The following is a 5,599-nucleotide window of genomic DNA, read 5'->3' as shown; positions in this document are numbered from 1 at the left end:
TACTCCCAAATAAAATTATTAAATTAAGAATCATTTAGTAAATAAAATTAATCTAAAATTAATGATAAAGAAAAAAAAGATTAAATTAATATAATAAATTTAGATTATCTGATACAACATTAGTACCAGCAGTAAAACGAACTTATGCAACACATATTCTCCGATCCGAATCACCACAGCACAGCGCATGAGTCAGTAGTTTTTGCCTCTGACATTCAAGCCATTTGGGGAGAATTAAAGTGCACGCACTTTTTGTAAAAATGTTCGATTTGACCCGTGTTTCTTATGATGGTTTAGTTTGCTTCCTAGCAGTTTTTTACCCAGTTTCGATTCGATTTCATTGTTTATTTGGTCAGGTACGTTTGTGAATTAGTTCTTAATCGTAAATTATGTATTAATTTGGAAAAACAGTTGATTTTCTTTCATTCGTATTTTGCTGCCACCAACAATGTCGGTTAACATAAAGAAGTATATTCCATACAGTGTCACGTACTTGAAATTTAGATTTGCTCAATCGCTGTCGAACTCTCAACTACCCATGAATTTATTTTATAACAAAATTTAATATAATGAGACAATGGAGTCTTCCCGTTAGCAGAAGCATTTGCAAAATACTCATTCTCACAAACAAAATAAAGATTTGTCATTTTTCGCGAACATCAAAGACAAGTTCCTGAAGGCACCTTTGGCCTCTGGCTTACTTACAACCTAATCACAAAAATGCGATGATGGTTTGATAAGTTCTCATAATATATCAAAATTAATTGCTAAATCTGGGAAATCTCATACCATCGGCGAAGAATTGATACTGCCGCTGTTAAGGAAGTTTTAGGAACAGTTTTACACTATCCAGCCTCATCTGATTTAATCAAAAATATCCCTTGCAATAATGGGTCGACATGGTGGGTTTTTCGCCGTTTTGAAGAGGGTGGTACCAGATATTTCAGCAGTTCACTGCGTGATTCACAGACAGTATTTGGTAAGAAAAAATCTCAGCGACCGTTTGCATCAGTCATTGCAATATGTCATATCTGCTGCGAACAAAATTCGCAGTAATGTTCTCAACGATTGATTACTCAGACAGCTGTTTAAGAAAAACTATGAAGAATATCGCTTGCTACTACACCGTGATTCGCTGGCTTTCCAAAGAAGCCTTGTCTCAATGGGTTTTTGAATCTTTTCGACTCTGTGCTTGAGTTCCTCGAAGACAGAATGTAGCTCTGAGAAACAGATTGCTAGAATTTAAGATAGACGTTGGTGGATTTATTTGCAAAATTTAATGGCGTTAATTTGCAACTTCAAGGTGACAAACTCAATTTGATCCCTACAAAATCAGTTATTTCTACATTTCTAAAAAAACTTATTTTTTGGAAGTAGAAATTTGGTAGGAATGAGTTCAACCAATTTCAAATCTTATTGTATCTTGAAAAGAATGGCGAAATTTCCTCTGATGATACACAAGAATATAGTTAACACCTTGACTCTTTGCACATGGACTTTTCTGACCGTTATAAATGTGTTTTGTTCTGTTTCCTTCAATGGGTTATTAACCCTTTTTTGAATATTGAAACAGAAGAGGTTCAAATTCAGGAGGAATCGGGCAAACTTTCAACTAATGAAGCTTTGAAATGGTGATAACTCACAGAATTTTGGCTTCAAGGTAACATTAGTCGCCTCTACTCTGGACTGTCGAAATTCTTTTGTCAAAATTCATTCTTATTTTCAAAATTATTTTTAATTTCCTTCCCTTTCTCCTGCTTCTTCGAACGTGGATTCAGTGCTGTTATGGATCAAGTCACAAAAAAGAGAAATGGACTCGAAATCATGCAACGAGGGGACTTGCGTCTTCACCTCAGTAAAAATATTTAACCGAACGTTAAGAAATTGGCTATGAACCATCAAGTACAATCATTCCACTGACATAGTAACTTGATTGTTTCGTTAATACTACTTTTATTTTTGGGTGTTTTTTTAATTATCTAATTAAGAACAAATGACTCTTTTTAAGCATAGTTTTCTTTGTTGAGCTTTTTTTTTTTCATTACCATATTTATTTTTATTATGACAAATAGACTGCGATTACCTGTCGGGAGAAAATTATAGAATTAACGTACACATTAAATTTTTTCAAAAAAAAAAAAACATGCAAATTTAACACTTAAAAAATTGTCTAAAAATGCATCTTATAATTCAGCACCCCCGTCCTCATGCTCTAAATAACTGGATTATCACAAAGAGGGGCGTTGATATGTTTTTTGCTTATTAAGGGGGCGGGAACGTTAGAAAGGTTGAGAATCTATGAGTTAAAGGGTAAATTTCCTAACATTTTCAAAGAATTTTTCGCTATAAATGAGACTTACGTTTGCGGTAGGCCAAATCTTAGGCGGTAGGCCAAATTTTCCGGTAGTTCAAATATTAGGAGGGTACAACCTCCATCGGAAATTAATAATTTAATTAAAGATTAGGGAAAATGTTAGATTTCACGGACAGTAAAAATATAGATCTTTATATAATTACTATATCATGGTGACCATAGATATCTACTAGATTTTTGAAGATAAATTTTAAAAATGAATTAATTGAGTTACTAGTCTTTATTATTTCGAAAATAAAGTTTATGGGCGTCGCAAGTGTCCAGTTTTTGAGGGGGGGGGGAGAAATTAAAATATAGTCCCACTCATTCTAAAAATTTCACACATAACAAAAAATATTTCTTACATTTTCTAAACATCTGCGAAAAGATTAATCTCTTTCTTAGATTTTACCTTTCATGAATTTAAATCGATGATGATTCGTGAAAATTTTTTCTATTTGTCTTAAATATTGAGAGGGACTTAAAGAAATATTTAATTATTGAGTAAAACATAAACTTACTGCCCTTTTCTATTCCAAACTTCTTGTCGTAGTGACTTTATCACTCAGACATATTTATATAAATTTATAATTTCTTACTATATATAAAAATCTAAAAATGTTTGTCGCAGTTTTCCATTGTTATCCCCGCATTTTTATTGGCCGGAAAATCACGTGGTAGGATTCAGATTTTCCTCATTCATTTCCATATTGTTTTGGCTCTCATCAGCATAAAATTGATATAAGTCATAAAGGTAGTGTTTTTCTATAAATATTTTTGTATCCCTAACATAAAAGTTATTTTCCTGTACTGCTATTATTACGTTTTTAGTTCAATAGTTTAAAACTAAAAGAATTTTTATTATTATTATTATCATAATGTAATTCTGCGCTACATTTTAAGATAAAGTTATTTAGAAAGGTGGTCTAATCTTATTAACCGTTTTACAATTATTATTGCCGATCGGCCTGTGTAGGGGGCAANTCAGCATAAAATTGATATAAGTCATAAAGGTAGTGTTTTTCTATAAATATTTTTGTATCCATAACTTAAAGTTATTTTCCTGTACTGCTATTATTACGTTTTTAGTTCAATAGTTTAAAACTAAAATAATAGTTTTTTTTATTATTATTATTATCATAATGTAATTCTGTGCTGCATTTTAATATAAAGTTATTTAGAAAGGTGATCTAATCTTATTAAACCGTTTGACAATTATTATTTTTGTGCATATAACATTAATATACAGTTATAATTAAAGAGATCCGTTAAATGATTTAGAGCTTAACGATCAGCTTCATGCACAATGAGATGCAAGCAAAAATAGTATTTATTATATCCGCCCGTTTGATAAGCGAAAATATTAAATTACGGTTGTAAACTCATCAAATTTGTTTGAGCAATTTAATGTTATAACAATATAAATGTTATTTTATGAAATGATTACTTACAATAATAACTTTTCACCAATAGATTTCAATATTTATAATATTAATAGATAATATTATTTGGACGTGGGAAGTAGAGGCACAAGCAAACAGAATTCCTTTTAGTACATATATATGTTAAGTGAACAGTTTTAACTTATGTAGAAACTCTATTTTCTGCCAAGAAAAAATAATAATTGCAAATCAATAATCAGGGTTGGTAAGCGGCAGCGAACAGGGGGCTTAGACCCCTAGTTAATTAATTTGTTGTTGTTTTTTTTTCATTTAATAAAGTCATTTTTTTTAAGAGAGATGGCAAGCGTGGGAATTCTCGACAATCAATTAAGAGTTTTTAGAGTTGGAGACAGTTTTATAAGCCCGTATCTTTCGGTACGTTGGTGTTGTGGGAGGAGGGGTCAGTAGTTAGCCGTAGGTTCTGACCAATAACTTTAAATTAAGGGCCAGATTTTTAAGATGGTTGGCTAGTGGGTCCACCAATGAGAAGAAGATTAAAATTTCTTGGATGCTGGAAATGGCAGAGAATTAAGAAATGATTTTCAAAGGATAAAGACGATAAAAATAAAGAAAATAAATGAATAAAAAAAATTTAATATTTCAGCCAGGAATTCTTTTTTTTTTCCTATTCTCATATCTATAATAAACATAATATAAATCTCTTTTTTTTTAAGGTTCATTAGGGATCCTCTTACATACTTTTTTTTCCTTATTTTTTACTAACTTATTTATTAAATCAACTGATGTAGAAGCATTAATCTTGTAAATAGAATCAGTATTTGCATTCTGCAAACTTCAACCCTCATCTTAGTAAAACTATTTTACGTATTTCATTATCAAAAAAGCTCTTGGCGATTTAAAATCACAAGCAAACGATTTAGCTTCTATTACATTTTTGCATACATTTTGTCACACTAATAATTAGTTTTAATTTTGCCCCTGTTATTGCTTGAAAATAAATAAAGATAATAAATTCGGTGATCTTAGATAAGCCCACGTCAAAGTCTCGTCACTTTATCTTTAAGAGTTTTATCAACAACAGCCAATGCGGTCTCGAGTCGTAAATTCTCCGTGAAATCAAAAAAATGAAAGAAATTCCACTGCTAAGTACGAATTTATGTGACTAATGATTTTTTTGAACCGGTTTCACTTCTGTGATAGAAAACAGAAAGTAAATTCTCTCCGCAAGAAAGCAAACGATTTTCTAAACTGAATAAACAACTCACCTCTTAAAAATATCGTCTGCCGGCGCGTGCAGCACAGATATCACTTCAAAGCAACATGAAGAGTAAATTTAATCGGAGCATGAATAAAGTCCTTTTGCCATCTTCAATTACTAGGAGTTGTAATTAAAGATGAAAATGCAACGCAGGAAACGATGATTTTTAGGCTACGTCACTTCCCAACTGTATCACTGTCAGTCAAAGCTACACCAACACCAGCGGATTTTTCGCAGAATAAATCACGTGACTCCTCTTTCTTCAAACAGTCCTCGTGGCCTCGAGCTATTTCGTAAATATTATGATTGAAAAGCTTTAGCTCGCTGATTCTCCGTTAGGATAAGATATGGATGAGTAAATTTTTTAGAAAAAATCATGAATGCATGTTGCTTAAACAGGGGGAAAAAAAACATAATTTTTAAATTAATTTAAAAAACGTCATCTCTATTAGTGTTTCCTTCAGAAAATTTTTCTTTGTCAGACGATAACAGGAAAATCATAAAATAATAATTATTCGTCTCCAAAATTTATTTGATTATGAAAAAAAATATTATTAAAACAGTTTTTTTCTGAATATTCTTTCA

At 31.2% G+C, this 5,599-nt stretch overlaps 1 protein-coding gene across 1 annotated transcript in view; it reads right to left on the bottom strand.

Annotated features, from left to right (window-relative positions):
- LOC122270635 (uncharacterized) overlaps nt 1-5,262 on the bottom strand; it is a 25,761-nt gene extending 20,499 nt beyond the window's left edge. The window contains exon 1 of the mRNA XM_043048845.2: nt 5,022-5,262. The gene's annotated coding sequence lies outside the window, so the exon portion shown is untranslated. The remainder of the gene's footprint in view (nt 1-5,021) is intronic.
- Between the last annotated feature and the right edge of the window lie 337 nt (nt 5,263-5,599).

Source organism: Parasteatoda tepidariorum, chromosome 9, assembly GCF_043381705.1.
Source record: "Parasteatoda tepidariorum isolate YZ-2023 chromosome 9, CAS_Ptep_4.0, whole genome shotgun sequence".
Taxonomy (NCBI): Eukaryota; Metazoa; Arthropoda; class Arachnida; order Araneae; family Theridiidae; genus Parasteatoda; species Parasteatoda tepidariorum.
The sequence above is the reverse complement of the archived record's forward strand: the minus strand, read 5'-3'. Positions and strand labels throughout refer to the sequence as shown.